The sequence below is a fragment of the Pelodiscus sinensis genome, chromosome 1 (assembly GCF_049634645.1).
Source record: "Pelodiscus sinensis isolate JC-2024 chromosome 1, ASM4963464v1, whole genome shotgun sequence".
Classification (NCBI taxonomy): Eukaryota; Metazoa; Chordata; order Testudines; family Trionychidae; genus Pelodiscus; species Pelodiscus sinensis.
The window spans coordinates 305213583-305230248 of NC_134711.1; the positions used below are offsets into that span (position 1 = coordinate 305213583).

The 16666-nt window shown below is 41.0% G+C and overlaps 1 protein-coding gene, 1 long non-coding RNA gene and 9 other non-coding genes across 60 annotated transcripts in view; 1 reads left to right on the top strand and 10 right to left on the bottom strand.

Moving 5' to 3' along the window:
- The window catches only part of TAF1D (TATA-box binding protein associated factor, RNA polymerase I subunit D), a 42941-nt gene that overhangs the window by 4211 nt on the left and 22064 nt on the right, over nt 1–16666 (bottom strand). For 21 of the 50 annotated variants that reach the window (XM_075919319.1, XM_075919321.1, XM_075919327.1 and 18 more), the window contains 8 exons: nt 12614–12697; nt 10437–11492; nt 8289–8659; nt 5960–6036; nt 5668–5726; nt 4938–5011; nt 1297–1381; nt 548–630 (listed from right to left, as the gene is read on the bottom strand). The gene's annotated coding sequence lies outside the window, so the exon portion shown is untranslated. Of the gene's footprint in view, nt 1–547; nt 643–1296; nt 1382–4937; nt 5012–5667; nt 5727–5959; nt 6037–8288; nt 8660–10436; nt 11493–12613; nt 12698–16666 lie in introns of all 50 variants that reach the window. The other 29 variants (XM_075919335.1, XM_075919341.1, XM_075919355.1 and 26 more) reach the window with 27 other exon arrangements.
- LOC112545902 (small nucleolar RNA SNORA18) lies at nt 35–166 on the bottom strand. The gene has a single exon (XR_003089490.2). It is a non-coding gene; the product is annotated as a small nucleolar RNA SNORA18 (small nucleolar RNA).
- Nucleotides 861–932, bottom strand: LOC142826626 (small nucleolar RNA Z40). Its single transcript, XR_012900859.1, has one exon. It is a non-coding gene; the product is annotated as a small nucleolar RNA Z40 (small nucleolar RNA).
- On the bottom strand, nt 2766–2891 carry LOC112545904 (small nucleolar RNA SNORA40). The gene has a single exon (XR_003089493.1). It is a non-coding gene; the product is annotated as a small nucleolar RNA SNORA40 (small nucleolar RNA).
- LOC142826550 (uncharacterized) lies at nt 4285–4651 on the top strand. Its single transcript, XR_012900751.1, has 2 exons — nt 4285–4410; nt 4475–4651. It is a non-coding gene; the product is annotated as an uncharacterized LOC142826550 (long non-coding RNA).
- LOC112543724 (small nucleolar RNA SNORD5) lies at nt 5833–5904 on the bottom strand. Its single transcript, XR_003086940.1, has one exon. It is a non-coding gene; the product is annotated as a small nucleolar RNA SNORD5 (small nucleolar RNA).
- On the bottom strand, nt 7856–7981 carry LOC112545905 (small nucleolar RNA SNORA40). Its single transcript, XR_003089494.1, has one exon. It is a non-coding gene; the product is annotated as a small nucleolar RNA SNORA40 (small nucleolar RNA).
- Nucleotides 9874–9994, bottom strand: LOC112545900 (small nucleolar RNA SNORA32). Its single transcript, XR_003089498.1, has one exon. It is a non-coding gene; the product is annotated as a small nucleolar RNA SNORA32 (small nucleolar RNA).
- Nucleotides 10636–10776, bottom strand: LOC112545907 (small nucleolar RNA SNORA8). The gene has a single exon (XR_003089496.1). It is a non-coding gene; the product is annotated as a small nucleolar RNA SNORA8 (small nucleolar RNA).
- On the bottom strand, nt 11582–11713 carry LOC142826629 (small nucleolar RNA SNORA18). The gene has a single exon (XR_012900862.1). It is a non-coding gene; the product is annotated as a small nucleolar RNA SNORA18 (small nucleolar RNA).
- On the bottom strand, nt 12998–13069 carry LOC112545899 (small nucleolar RNA Z40). Its single transcript, XR_003089487.1, has one exon. It is a non-coding gene; the product is annotated as a small nucleolar RNA Z40 (small nucleolar RNA).

Here is a 16666-nt window from a genome sequence, read left to right on the forward strand (position 1 = left end):
AGCATAGAAAGTTACACATACACATACAATTAAAATCTGTCTTGCAGTTTTATCCCAAAGAGCTAACAAATAGGTCAATGGGTAAAGCGAAACCACAGGTTTGCTCTATGAGGCATTTCCAACGATATGAACCTATAGGACAGGCTCCATCGGGATAGACCTCAACAGTTGTATTGTAATAAATATTGGATCCTTTCCCACTACAGCTTCTGCAATTATCCATATAGGACAAACTTTGCTAGTGTAAGATATCCTGAAGAGTAACTTCAACAGAAAGGCCTCTTTCCATTTCTGATCTTTTCCCGTCATTTGATATAAAGTCTTCATCTAAGTCTACACAGCACCCAAAACTTCACTCATGTGCAGAGAAAGCACTCAAACTAAGCATTCATTCTATCACCAAATTAAACTACTTCTTACTAAGATTGAAATGCGTCTCAAATTGAGAAAGTGACAGAAAAAAGTTCTCTCAGAACAAAAGCCAAAAAATGCAGGTTGTAAATAAGTGATAAAATAATTAAAAAGAGGGTGGGGTAAAACTTCCTACCTTATGAGCAGGCCAGCTTCTCATTTCTGGAGGAGGAAGCTTTTTTGTAACCCCTCGCCTTCCTTTCTAAATGTGTGCTCCACCTAAAGAGGTCACTTTTATAGCCACAGAAAAATAAACATATTTGAAGCAGCCATTTTTTAACAATTGGGTTGTACCAGCATACATTTCAAGAAGCACAGGTCGTCTTTTTTGGGGGGAGGAGGGGAATCACTCATGCCACAAACATAGTTCTGATTCTAACACACCCTTAAGCCACCAATCAAGAGCATGTCCCTAAAATAGAGCAAGCTGGATAAGAGCCACAGAACTAATATGTTCAGAAAGGCTGTCATCAGTCACTCTTTTTCAGAGCAGTTGAACATTTTGCCAATCATCATAACAGTTCCTCGACATTGTCTCTACATTCTGGAGCAGAACAAGTGTTTATTATTTGTTTATGAAACACCATCTCCACCTATTTCTACCAGTATAGAAATAGCTGCCAGTTAAGTGAGAGTAAAGCTTGTATTCTTCTTGCACCAAAAAAGTCCGATGACAAGTTTAATAGGCCTAATTAACAGTGAGTTTTACATGGCTCTTCAAAAACAAATGGAATACAGCTCCATGTACAATCTGCAATATGAAGCATTTTCCTTTCCAACAAACAGTGCAGATTGTAATCTGAGGCTGCACACACACCCTGGCACAATCTAATCCTTTGGCATGCACACTTTTAATAAAGTAGTGTGGCACTTTAGGATACTAACCATTCATTTGAGGAGTCACATCAGCACTTCTTACCTAGACACAAAAGCATGATTTGTGACCCAATGTTCCAGTTATTTTGACTCCCTGAAAATGAGAAAATTCATTTGTTACTCAAATGTCAGCTAAGTGGTAAATTTAGAGAGGCCAGGGGTTGTAATCTTATTAATCAATTTGCATTAAGTAGGAGGATGTGGTTCGCAATTACCCATTTACATTAGTTCCAAGCTGCAGTTCAAATGCTGACATTAAGCAATTAGATAAGAGATTTCTTTGCCCACTAAACTTAGCTACTGATGAAAGACAAGCTTTTAAGCTTACATGGAACTCTGTCTCATCACCAACCACCAAGTTGGTCCAAAAAAGATTACCTCATAAATCTTGCCCCCCTAGTACCGTATTTTCCGGCGTATAAGATGACTTTTTATGCTAAAAAACATCCCCCAAAAATCGGGGGTCGTCTTATACGCTGGGGCTTTTCTCGCCCCGGAGGACACAGACTGCCCGTGTACTCCAGGGCGAGAAAAGCTGCTCCGCGTCTCCCTGGTCTGGAGACCAGGAAGACGCGGAGCAAAGACGCGGAGGGGCTCCGGTAGCGGGGCAGCCCAGGCACGCCTGGGCTGCCCCGCTGCCGGCGTCCTCAGAGGCTTTGCTCCCGATGTCCCTGATCTGCTGGAGTCGGTCCCCAGCAGATAAGAGGCACCGGGAGCAAAGCCGAAGCGGCGGCGGGGTGCCGCGCTTCTGAGGCTTTGCTCTGGCAAAGCCTCAGAGGCGCGGCACCCCGCCGCCGCTTCGGCTTTGCTCCCGGTGCCTCTTATCTGCTGGGGACCGTCTCCAGCAGACCAAGGACACCGGGAGCAAAGCCGGGGAGGCGGAGGGGCGCTGGGGCGCTGCCAGTTGGCCTCTTAAGGGGGGGTAGTCTTAAACGGTGAGTATAAGACGAAAACCTATCTTTTAACTAATAAATTAAGGGGTCGTCTTATACGCCCAGTCGCCTTATACACCGGAAAATACGGTATCCTGGAATAAACAGCTAAACAGTGCAAAATGCATTATCAAATCTTTTGAAGGTACAGGAGATCCAGTTCCTAGAAACAAATCTTGCTATCAAACTTCTTCAAATCATGCAACAGGACTCCAGAAAGCATCCCAAATACAATAAGCCCCATTTCCTAGAAAGTTGCATGAATGGCTGCTGTTTTTGTAATCCCCTTGTTGAATTTGCGAATATACATGCTGCACCATATTTATTAGATATTAACCTGTACCTGAATTTCTTATAGAATCTTATAGAATTTACATGGCTACGACTTACAATAAGCGTTGTCACTTCCATAATTAATGCCAATAGTATTTCACCAGCTTCCAAATAAAACAAGTTAAACCTTTGTTAGATATTTAGACAGAACTTGATGCAGGCAGAGTTATCTAGTTCATAGAAATTCTGTTCTACTGTAAAGCATATTCAAAGATTGTCCCTTCTCAGAAGTAGCACAGCTCACATATTGATGAGCTGTGGGTTGCAAGAGAAGGGTTTATTCTTAGCACTTACTCCAAGTTTTTGTCCACAACAAAAAACAAAAACCAGAGATGTGCTGGCAACACAAACTTGGATGTCTCACTTTTGTTGAAAGTAGGATTATGTATACACTGTTCAAATACAGCTGATTGTAATTAATTGGTTATACATTTGGCAGTATTTATTTCAACTACAAGTCTGCATTTCAGTTGTATCGAGAGACTACATTGTTAGAATTGCTCGGTGGCATATTGTCCCAATGCAGAACAAGGAGTTAAGCAAAATTCAAGACCTGGGGGAGGGAGAGGAGGAGAAGAGAATGCAATTATGAATATTCATGCCACAACTGGGGCATTGCTGAAAAAGCAGAATGAAGGATGCGAGGAAATGTGAAACCATTTTATTTCCTGATTTTCAGAAGTTTTAATCAACTCACCATTCTGCAAGGGATGACATACCACCACTCTGTCAAGTTTTTTGTATTGAATTTCCGAGGTGTTTTTAGGACAGGAAGATGTGGTTTGGTAGGAATTAGTATTCATTTAGGTTGCACCATCAGGGGCAACCGCATTGGGGTGCCATGCATCCCACAACATCTTCTCCTTCCCTATCATCCATGCTCAATGCAGCACCAAGCTCCTCTACCACACAACATTTTGACTGCAAACACTACTGACAGCTGTGACTTACAAGCTGACAAAAAATTCAGCCACCCACTTCAAAACTCCTTGACTTAAGTGGGACTTGTGATGAAGACATCCTTCTACATCGATAATAAGTTCACAACAATTTGTGGTCTGAATTCATCTAGTCCAGGGTTGGGCAAAATGGCCAGATCCAATCCACAGAGGCCCTGTCGCTCCCCCAAAGTATTCTGGCCCCGCCCCTTCCAAATTAGGCACCACGGATTCCAGGCCAGCCAGGCCCAAAAATTATTTCCCACCCTGATTCTAGTCAGTCTCACTGTAGTTTTTTTGATGCAGATGTAATTCAAATCCCTTGGTCACTGAGGCTATGTCTACACAGCAAAGTTATTTCAGAAAAAGCTATTCATCTCACTTGTGTGGCCCTCAACTGACTTTTCTGTGGGTCAGTGACCACTGACTCAGAACACTCCTGCACGCCCTCTCCCCCACTCTAGATCTGAGCCTATCATACACTGGAACCCCCTGCCTTGAGCCCCTCACATACTCTAACCCAAATTCCTGCACCCTCAAAGCCACAAGCCTATGGCTTGCTTAGTGCCCCCAACCCTCCACCTGACCTCAACACTCCCCAGCCTGGAGCCCCCTCCGCAAGCCAGCATCCCCTTCACCTCCTCCTGCATGCAAATTGCTCCCAGAGCTTGCACCTCTCACCCCTTCCCACATCCAAATCCCTCATTCCCACCTCAGAGCCCACACATCCTGTCTCAACTCAGTGAGGGTACAGCTAGACTGAAGTAGTTTTTTCAGGATTCCAGAGATATCCGGAAAAACTCTTCTGTATCCAGGGACACATTTGTTCTTCCGCTTTATTTAGTGGAAGAGCAAACATGCTCATTCGGTAACCCCTGTATTCCTTCTTCCACGAGAAATAAGGGGGCTTCCGAAAGAAGGTTTTTCTGACATTTGATCCCATCTAGACAGGCCAAATGTTGGAAAAACCTCCTCCTACAGAAGAATCAGAAAAAAAGCAGCAGTGTAGAGTGTATAAGGGCTGGGGATAGAAAGTGATGGAGAGAAGGAGAATATAAAGGGCAGGGCTTCAAGGAAGGGGTGGGGTCTTGGGGGAAAGATGGGGTGGTAGATATTGGCTTCTTTTGACATTTAAAAAGCGATCTTGGGTGTAAAAAGGTTGGAGACCACTGTATTAGTGTGAGTTTTACCCAAGATGAGGAAATTATGATGCACACGTCACATCTATAGAAAAGCTATCGGCAAAAGGCCCCCTAGATATTTCTAAAGGAACTATTTTTTTCTCCAGGGTTTAGCACCAGAACCCTTGGCCCAAAGGGGTCCAAATTCAGGTCACCAACCTTTGCACCCTCCTGAAATACACCAGCTTAAACAGAAATCTAACGCCTCTAGTATCAGCATGCTTAGTTGACCGTCAACCTCAGAACAAGGGTCATGATTAACTTACCTACACTGGCACTGCCCAACCACAGTATCTGGCCTGCAGGGGATGAAGCGTGGGTTTCTAGCCCCTTTCCTAGGCTAGGGAGAGGAGGGACAAAGCAACAGGAACAGAGTTGTCATAGGGGATTTCCTTAACTCTGTACAGTTAGATATAGTTATTGACAGGTAAGCTATTAGTCTGAGGTGAGCAGGAGAAGACAAAGATTTCAGAATACTAAGTTTACCAAGTAAATTTTTAGCAAAGTCAAACATCAAGTTGGACAAGCACAGCAGCATGAGAACAAATTCCAGATACCAAGATATTGTAGCTTCATGCAACTATCACTAGGGATGTACAAGTATAACCATTGCAGTGGTTAACCGATTAACCAATAAGCTTGGGTATCTATTAATGGTTACACACAGATGCCCACCCTGCTAGCTCAGATAGATACAACAGCCTAAGCCAGCTGCTGCCCTGCAATTTTCAGCTGTTACAGGATTATCTGCTTTTTAACAACCCTACTGTGCTCATGAATTCCAAGGGCAAGTCCCATCTCAGACCGATGAATTTCAATAAGTCATTTCTCTGAAGCTTTCAGTCTACTTCAGTTACTCAACTTCCTCCCACCAAATAAAAAGAGAACAAGATTGCAATACATGCCATTTGTACCTTTTGAACAGCAATTCAGCTATGGTTTCAATTTATTAAAAGACTATTAGGAAAAAGGAATACAAAGAAAGGAACGACTTACCCTCTTGAAGCAGCAGTAACTCAAGATGTTTCCTTCTCTCCAAAACTATTCGAATTGAACTAAAATGCAGAGGTAAAAATCAAATGAAGTCTCAGGTTTTCTGTATTAAAGAGTAATATTTCTCTAACCAATAGCAGTGTTGTAAATAAGCTGTTTTTAAACAGTTCTCTTCAGAATTAGAATTTAGTTCATTTGTGAATCATCCAGCAGTTGAACAGATAAATTCATCATGTGAACTGCAATGTGAAATCAGGTGGCTCAAGTACAATAAAAAGCAACTGCAAAACCTTACCCAACAACAACTCCATTGCCAGATCCAGTGGGTCATTTTTCAAACAATGCTGAGGGAGGGGTATGCCAAGTTCATGCCTAAAAAGAAGTTTAGCAGTTCTCAGATCACTCTTGACGCAAGCTTGATACTACAATCGGTCTTGCAGTTTCATTTTACAGATACTTCAATTCAGTAGTTAAAAAGCAAGCCACAAGTTGTGTTATTTTGAGCGCCAAAGGAAGAGGAAAAACCTACGGGACAGAACTGATTTATTTTTGTTTTTAATGGCTTGCTCATGTGGTTCATAGAATCATAGAATAATAGGACTGGAAGGGACTTCAAGAGGTCATCGAGTCCAGCCCCCCGCCCTCAAGGCAGGATCAAGCTCCATCTACACCATCCCTGACAGATGTCTATCTAACCTGTTCTTAAATATCTCCAGAGAGGGAGATTCCACCACCTCCCTTGGCAATTTATTCCAATATTTGACCACCCTGACAGTTAGGAATTTTTTCCTAATGTCCAATCTAAACCACCCCTGCTGCACTTTAAGCCCATTACTCCTTGTCCTGTCCTCAGAAACCAAGAGGAACAAATTTTCTCCTTCCTCCTTGTGACACCCTTTTAGATATTTGAAAACCGCTATCATGTCCCCCCTTAATCTTCTTTTTTCCAAACTAAACAAGCCCAGTTCATGAAGCCTGGCTTCATAGGTCATGTTCTCTAAACCTTTAATCATTCTTGTCGCTCTTCTCTGTACCCTTTCCAATTTCTCCACATCTTTCTTGAAATGTGGCGCCCAGAACTGGACACAGTACTCCAGCTGAGGCCTAACTAGTGCAGAGTAGAGCGGCAGAATGACTTCACGAGTTTTGCTTACAACACACCTGTTGATACAACCTAGAATCATATTTGCTTTTTTTGCAACAGCATCACACTGTTGACTCATATTCAACTTGTGGTCCACTATGACTCCTAGATCCCTTTCCGCCATGCTCCTTCCTAGACAGTCGCTTCCCATCTTGTATGTATGGAACTGATTGTTCCTTCCTAAGTGGAGCACTTTGCATTTCTCTTTATTAAACCTCATCCTGTTTACCTCTGACCATTTCTCTAACTTGCTAAGGTTCAACACAATGAGATGATTTTCAGTGCACAGTTCTCATCCCTGTCTCCATATGGAATTATGTTTGCTGTGGGATAGTGATTTGTTTGTATATTCTCACTCCAGACTGGGAATTCTGACCATCACTATAAACAATTTATTAATTTAGGCCTAGACTATACTGGCAGCGTTGCCAAAAATTCCCTTTTATCCGCAAAACAGTGAGCATTTACGCTGCAATAGGACTTGATTGGGAAAGACATTCAGCTTTGGTGACAAAAATCTTCCAGCTCTAAGATGTCTCTCCCTCCCCCCATTTAATGTTGACAAAAAGCCATTTGAGACAACTAGCCTCTGCCAGTATCCCACCATACCTACCCTGATGGATCTGCTCAGTGTTTTAGGATTTCTGCAGACCTGCAGGCATGAGCCCTGTCCTCTTTCAAAGCTCTGGGAAGAATCTGAGTGACTCCAAGAACAAATAATTGGAATGCTCATGTTCTGCCCTAAGAACACAGCAGCAAGCAAACTGCTGCTGCACGGGGAGGACTGGAGAGATTGCAGTGCTGCTTTGACATTGTGCAAAACACACTCAGGAACCCCAATTTATTCCACAGTTTAAGAGATGACATTTCCACACCTTAAACATTTGGTAGATCCATCATCACGGAGCATGTTTTTGTATTCATTTTGTGTTCCATAATTGACATTTAGCTTAAAATTTGGACAGAGGCATGGAAGATTAAGACTTCATAAAGATAAGTGAAAGACAGATATGCTGAATAGAGAATATTGTAACCATGTGTTCAGTTACTGTTCACTCTTACAAGTAGCACAACTCATATTGGTTATGAGTTGTGGGTTGCAAAAGAGCCATTATTATTAGCACAAAGTTCTGTTTCTGTCCAAGATGGACAAAAACAAAAGAACAAAATGCTTCTGAAAGCGACGTGCTGTGTATCACTTGCATTAAGTTTGTTAACACATTTCAAATTTTATTACTGTTTTCCATGGAGGCAGAAAGCTGTTCAGACTTTTTAAAAAGCTACCGGGAGGGTGACAAAAGGCTGTATTAATCTCTGAACCAATTTAGGTACGTTAATTTGACATTTTATTTTCCTTTTCTACAGATAGAAAGCTTTTGAGGTTTTACTTTGCTCAGTACGAAGAACAGCTCCTTTATTACTGTGTTTTTATTGAAACATTGACTTTTTGACAGTGTCTACAGATAAAATTGTAACTCACCCAAAAAACAGTGCAATTATACTTCTAACAACATCTTGGTTGTAAGTCAATCACTTGCAATAACTGAACGTTCAAGGTGAATGCTGAACAGTTTGTTTGAAGTAAATGCCTGCCGCCACATATGAAGATACGTAGCGTCCGAATCAGGGTTGCAGTAACCAGAATTTTTGGGTTTCCGTGATGTAAGAGTTTTCTGATCTGTGTAGCACTTCCTACACAGACCCAGGCACATCAGCAGAATCTTCTTCCTCTCCATCTCCATTTCCTCTGCTCAGTTTTGCAGGTTTCGCTTTTGTCTTGGATTTTTTCCTTACTTGGAAGTTTTCTGTTTAATATGAAACAGCTGTTGTCCTAAGTCAGTGGTCTCCAACCTTTACACACACAAGATCACTTTTTAAGTCTCAGAACAAGCGAAGATCTACTGCCCCGCCCCTTCCTTGAAGCCCCGCCTACATTAAATGAGGAAATCTAATGTTAATGTACTGCGCAGGTGCACAGTTCAGAGACGGCTCAAGAGCTACTCTTAGAGCCCCTGAGATCTACCGGTAGATCACGATCTACTGGTTGGTGACCACGGTCTTAAGTGAATAGAAGATTTAAAAATGGATCAGAGTAAGAGCCAATTATAAAGACAAGATCTGGAGCGAGATTTCGCAAGTAGTTTTGGGAAACATCATTATGCACCTGCCAACACGTAACCATTAATAATTCTCATACCCATAATTCTCTATTAAGGATTGTCTGTAACCCCATTAAAGACCAACAAAATTCTTTGTGTCATGAAGCCGACTCAGAGATGGCATATACAGAAGTCCACAGTCTAGTTCCAGGAAAAATATAGTTTGAGAGTTTTCCATATCCAAATCACTTCCTGGTCTTCATTTGGAATGTGTGTCAGTGACTGTCAGACACTAAGGGTACGTCTAGACTACCGGGTTTTGTCGACAGTATCTGTCGACAAAGAGCGTCCAGACACAATGAGTTCTGTAGTCTAGATGCAACCCTACAGGCAATAACACCTTCTATCGACAGAACTCTGTCGACAGAAGGTGTTATGCCTCGTAAAATGAGGTATACCAGCGTCAACAAAACTGCTGAGTTCTGTTGACGTTATGTCGACAGAACTCAGCAGTAGTGTAGACGCTCGTATAGTTTTGTCGACAAAAGTCCACTTTTGTCAACAAAACTAAGTAGTCTAGACACACCCTAAGGGTTTAAAGAGTTGACAATTTGGTTAGTATAAAGTGATAAAATACAGCTAAGGGAGAGATATAATATAAACAGGGGGAGGGTGGGCGGCAACAACACTACTCAGAGGCAGTTTTCTTCAGTTACATTTAAATGCAAGAGTCCTGGGATAAACTGCTCTTCAGATGACTGAGGAGCTTCAGATAAAGATCTGTTTTTACTTCATTAGAAGTATTCCATAGTCAGGGATTTTTGTCTGAAAGATGGTTTTAAGCTCATTTAGATAAGCTTCTGCTGCAATCTGACTATTCTGAACAGAACAAACCTACATAAAAAAAGATTCGCCAAGTATTTACACAAAACAGGAATTGTGATTTGAAAGTGCTCTTTGATCTCATATTGTTTCCAACAGATTTAGTGCCACGAAAGTAGCTGTGCCAAAATCTGATGGAGTTACTTTATGGTCATGTCCACAGCACACCAGAAATGGCATTTCCTAGTATCCTTGGTAATGACCACTGATTAAACCAGATTCCATAAAACCTGTGGCGGAAAAGGCCAGAGTTGTCCCACGATAATGTGGATGGCACCTTAAAGCTCTAAAAATGAAGCTAAGCCCAGATGTGTACCAGAACAGCCATCCTGCAGACACCAGTTTATTTAATCTTCACAGTTAGAGGCACTAATTAACAACACATATGTAAGAATTATTCTAATTTCAGATATAGGTAACAATCCAAAATTATGTGATTATTTTGCCCAATTAGAGGACTGCCTTGTCGTTGATGCTTAGAGCACACCATAGCAGAATTTCTATTTTATTCTAGCCCTTTGATTGCAGTTTCTTCACATCAGACATTCTTAAAATCTGTTGCGTTTTGAGTTTTCATACTGAGTTGTTTCCAATTATATACTTTCCAAATTGAAAGTTAAGTATTTCAGCTGTTTTAAATCTATTACCTGCCAAACGAGTTCGTGTCATGATACTGTCTTTCCAACTACTCTTTCATCACAATGAAATGTGGTCTGCGTAGTAGCGGAATTAAGTCCCCTTTAAAAAGAAAAACAGTTAATGGTGCATTTACTGACCAGCTGTAGAGGGCTCTTATATTGTATGGAAGCTAAACGTGGATAAATTCTATTCCTAAGCATAACTCAAGTTTGTGTCAACAGTAATACCAGGTTTCACAAGCACACAGCAGCATGAAAACCAACGATGCCAAATGCTGAATTGCTATAGCACTGTGTTTTGAACATCCCATCAGAAGAGTGCTGTTGGATGCAGATACCTTGCAGTGCAGTTACAGTAGTATTTGTAACAACAACTTCTATGAATTATAATAGAAGTAGTTAGACACCAACTAAAACTAGCTACTGTTAAGTCACTACAATCTGCAGTGGTTCTGAGACAAGATCCCTGGATTCTGCAACACTCCAGCACAAGGAACTGGAACTTCTGTAGCAACTGTTTCCGATTCAATGAAAATACATGTTACTTGACATGGATTTCATGCTTCCTCCACTCTATTTTCAATATGTTGTATATTTTTTATCTTGGTGTTTACCACACTTCAGAAGATGAGGGTTTGGGCAGTGGTCATAGAAAGTTAAGTCTGAAATACTCATTCTGCTAACGTTTAGTAAACTCATTAATGTTGCTTATTTTCATTTCTGAATTAGCAGCCCAGGAAATTGACACCTCAAAACTATGGTTTCAAATTGTCTGACAATGTAGATATGTCTCGTCTTTGCAACCATGAAAGTTAGAAACCATTTTTAGAAGAACACTCAAGTTTCACCAGCAAAGCCTGGGTGAAGAATTGATTTCACGGTTTCTGAAGCTGCAGTAAGAGAACATAAGAACCTAGTTTTAGTTTCAGCTACAGGGGAAACTGAAATTAACTTGCTGAATCTCAAAGTCCAAGCACAGCACAAGTCACTCACTAAATCATACCCAGCAATTTTCCCGTTCTGACAAGGTTTTCAATCCATGTTGAGCGTTAGGTAAGCTAGTGCCTACAGGACAGAAAATGTTTTGCTTAGTGTCGAAGCATAGAAAGTTACATACACACATACACATACACACACACACACATACAATTAAAATCTGTCTTGCAGTTTTATCCCAAAGAGCTAACAAATAGTTCAATGGGTAAAGCGAAACCACAGGTTTGCTCTATGAGGCATTTCCAACGATATGAACCTATAGGACAGGCTCCATCGGGATAGACCTCAACAGTTGTATTGTAATAAATATTGGATCCTTTCCCATTACAGCTTCTGCAATTATCCATATAGGACAAACTTTGCTAGTATAAGCGACAAGGAGTCCTGTGGCACCTTATAGACTAACTGAAGTGTAGGAGCATAAGCTTTCGTGGGCAAAGACCCACTTCGTCAGATGCATGTAGTGGAAATTTCCAGAGGCAGGAATAAATATGCAGGCCAGGATCAGGCTGGAGATGACCAGGTGGATCCAATCAAGGAGGATGAGGCCCACTTCTAGCAGCTGATCTGGAGGTGTGAATTCCAAGAGAGCAGAAGCTACAAAAGCAGCTTCTGCTCTCTTGGAATTCACACCTCCAGATCAGCTGCTAGAAGTGGGCCTCATCCTCCTTGATTGGATCCACCTGGTCATCTCCAGCCTGATCCTGGCCTGCATATTTATTCCTGCCTCTGGAAATTTCCACTACATGCATCTGACGAAGTGGGTCTTTGCCCACGAAAGCTTATGCTCCTACACTTCAGTTAGTCTATAAGGTGCCACAGGACTCCTCGTCGCTTTTGCAGATTCAGACTAACACGGCTACCCCTCTGATATTTGCTAGTATAAGATATTCTGAAGAGTAACTTCAACAGAAAGGCCTCTTTCCATTTCTGATCTTTTCCCGTCATTTGATATAAAGTCTTCATCTGACTAAGTCTACACAGCACCCAAAACTTCACTCATGTGCAGAGAAAGCACTCAAACTAAGCATTCATTCTATCACCAAATTAAACTACTACTTACTAAGATTGAAATGCGTCTCAAATTGAGAAAGTGACAGAAAAAAGTTCTCTAAGAACAAAAGCCAAAAAATGCAGGGTGTAAATAAGTGATAAAATAATTAAAAAGAGGGTGGGGTAAAACTTCCTACCTTATGAGCAGGCCAGCTTCTCATTTCCTGAGGAGGAAGCTTTTTTTGTAGCCCCTCGCCTTCCTTTCTAAATGTGTGCTCCACCTAAAGAGAGGTCACTTTTATAGCCACAGAAAAATAAACATACTTGAAGCAGCAATTTTTTAACGATGGGGTTATACCAGCATACATTTCCAGAATCACAGGTCTTCTCCTTGGGGAAGGGAAGAAAAATCACTCATGCCAAGTTTAAAAAAAACCCTGCCATAAACAGAAAGTGTCAATAAACATAGTTCTGATTCTAACACATTTTCCCTTTAATCTGATACTACCACTGACCCTTAATCCATCCAATCAAGAGCATGTCCCTAAAATAGAGCAAGCTGGATAAGAGCCACAGAACTAATATGTTCAGAAAGGCTGTCATCAGTCACTCTTTTTCAGAGCAGTTGAACATTTTGCCAATCATCATAACAGTTCCTCGACATTGTCTCTACATTCTGGAGCAGAACAAGTGTTTATTATTTGTTTATGAAATACCATCTCCACCTATTTCTACCAGTATAGAAATAGCTGCCAGTTAAGTGAGAGTAAAGCTTGTATTCTTCTTGCACCAAAAAAGTCCGGTGGCAAGTTTAATAGGCCTAATTAACAGTGAGTTTTACATGGCTCTTCAATAACAAATGGAATACAGCCCCATGTACAATCTGCAATATGAAGCATTTTACTTTCCAACAAACAGTGCAGATTGTAATCTGAGGCTGCACACACACCCTGGCACAATCTAATCCTATGGCATGCACACTTTTACTCATAGACTTTAAAGGTCAGAAGGGACCATTATGATCATCTAGTCTGACCCCCTGCACAGTGCAGGCCACAAAATCTCACCCACCCCTCCTAGAATAATCCTCTCACCTATATCTCAGATATTGAAGCCTTCAAATACTCTGAAGACCCCAAGATGCAGAGAATCCTCAAGCTGTGATCTGTACCCCATGCTACAGAGGAAGGTGAAAAACCTCCAGAGCCTCTGCCAATCTACCCTGGAGGAAAATTCCTTCCCAACCCCAAATATGGCGATCAGCTAAACCCTGAGCATGTGGGCAAGACTCATCAGCCAGACACCCAGAAAGTTCTCTATAGTAACTCCTATCATCCCTCCATTGATAATGAATGGTCAATTAGTTACCAAGATCATGTTATCTCATCAAACCACCCCCTTCATAAACCCATCTAGTTTAATCTTGAAACCAGATAGATCTTTTGCCCCCACTACTTCCCTTGGAAGGCCGTTCCAGAACCTCACTCCTCTAATGGTTAGAAACCTTCGTCTAATCTCAAGTCTAAACTGCCTATTAGCCAGCTTATATCCATTTGTTCTTGTGTCCACATTGGTATTAAACTTAAATAATTCCTCTCCCTCCCTGGTATTTATCCCTCTAATATATTTAAAATGTGCAATCATGTCTCCCCATAGCCTTCTTTTGGTTAAAGTAAACAAGCCAAGCTCCCTGAGTCTCCCCTCATAAGACAGTTTTTCCATTCCTCGGATCATCCTAGTGGCCCTTCTTTGTACCTGTTCCAGTTTGAATTCATCCTTCTTAAACATGGGACACCAGAACTGCACACAGTATTCCAAATGGGGTCTCACCAATGCCTTGTATAATGGTACTAACCCCTCCTTATCCCTACTGGAAATACCTCGCCTAATACATCCCAAGATCATATTAGCCTTTTTCACAGTCATGTCACAATGGCAGCTCAGTCATTCTATAATCAATCAGGACTCCGAGGTCCTTCTCCTCCTCCGTTACTTCCAACTGATGTGTCCCCAGCTTAACTAAAATTCTTGTTATTAATCCCTAAATGCATAACCTTACACTTCTCACTATTAAATTTCATCCTGTTGCTATCACTGCAATTTACAAGATCATCCAGATCTTCCTGTATGATATCCCGATCCTTTTCTGAATTGGCAATAGCTCCCAACTTTGTGTCATCCGCAAATTTTATTTGGACACTTCCACTTTTGGTGCCAAGATCAGCAATAAAAAAGATTAAATAAAATTGGCCCCAAAACTGATCCCTGAGGAACTCCGCTATTAACCTTCCTCCAACCTGACAGTTCACCTTTCAATATGACCCGCTGTAGTCTCCCCCTTAACCAGTTGCTTATCTACCTCTCAACTTTCATATTAATCCCTATCTTTTCCAATTTAACCAATAATTCCCCATGTGGTACTGTATCAAATGCCTTACTAAAGTCGAGGTAGATTAGATCCACTGCATTTCCTTTATCTAAAAAATCTGTTACTTTCTCAAAAAAGGAGATCAGGTTGGTTTGGCACGATCTACCTTTTGTAAAGCCATGTTGTAATTTGTCCCAATTGCCATTAGCCTCAATGTCTCTAACTACTTTCTCCTTCAAATTTTTTTCCAGGATCTTACATATTACAGATGTCAAACTAACAGGCCTATAGTTACCCGGGTCGCTTTTTTTCCCCTTTCTTAAAAATCTGAACTATATTAGCAATTCTCCAGTCAAATGGCTGAGTTTAGAGATTTATTAAAAATTGTTTGCTAATGGACTTGCAAGTTCATGTGCCAGTTCCTTTAATATTCTTAGATGAAGATTATCTGGGCCCCCTGATTTACTCCCATTAAGCTGTTCAAGTTTGGCTTTTACCTCGGATATGGTAATATCTACCTCCTTATCTTTAGTCCCATTTGTTAACTTACCATTATCCCTAAGCTCTTCATTAGCCTCATTAAAGACTGAAGCAAATTATTTGTTCAAATATTGGGCCATTCCTAGATTATCCTTAACCTCCACTCCATCCTTAGTAATTAGCGGTCCTACTTCTTTTTTTGTTTTTTTCCTATTTATATGGGTATAAAACCTTTTACTATTAGTTTTAATTCCCTTTGCAAGGTCCAACTCTACCTGACTTTTAGCCTCGCTCACTTTATCCCTACATGCTCGAACCTCAATAAGGTAGCTTTCTTTACTGATCCCTCCCATTTTCCACTCCTTATATGCTTTCTGCTTTTTCTTAATCACCTCTGAGATGCTTGCTCATCCAGCTTGGTCTAACACACCTGCCTATAAATTTTTTCCCTTTTCTAGGGATACAGGCTTCCGACAGCTTCTGCAACTTTAACTTAAAATAATTCCAGGCCTCCTCCACTTGAAGATCCATAATTTCTTTAGCTGAATCAACTTCCCTAACTAATTTCCTTAATTTACTAAAGTAAGCCCTTTTGAAATCAAAAACCCTAGTCTCAGATTTATTTTTGTTTATCCTTCCATTTAATTTAAACTGAATTAGTTCATGATCACTCGAGTCAAGGTTGTCTCCTACAACCATTTCATCTATGAGGTCCTCGCTACTCACCAAAACCAAATCTAAAATAGCATCCCCCCTTGTTGGTTCAGCAACTACTTGATGCAGGAATTCATCAGCTATCACATCTAGGAAAATCTGAGCCCTATTATTATTACTAGCACTTGTTCTCCAGTCTATATCTGGAAAGTTGAAATCTCCCATGATTACGCAGTTTCCATGAGTATTTACTTCATTAAAAACATTAAAGAGGTCTCTATCCATATCCAAATTGGATCCTGGTGGTCTATAACACACCCCAAGCACTATCCCAGGGGAGGATCTGATAGTTTTCTTCCCCAATGTGATTTTTGCCCAAACGGACTCTGTCTTCTCCATTCCATCACTTTTTATTTCTTTACAATCTACCTCATCTTTGATATACAATGCGACTCCACCACCTTTACCCTTATTTCTGTCTTCCCTAAACAGCACATACCCTTCAATACCTGTACTCTAGTCATGCCTAGTATTCCACCATGTTTCTGTTATTCCTATATTATCTGGTTTCACTTCCTGGACCAATAGCTCTAGTTCCTCCTTTTTGTTACCTAGGCTCCTCGCATTGGTGTACAAACATCTTAATTTTTGCTGTTTGGCCTCATTCACATTCTTTACCCAATTTGGCACGGATGTTATACCTCCAATATGACCTATTAGACTAGTATCCACCCCACCCTTCCTCATG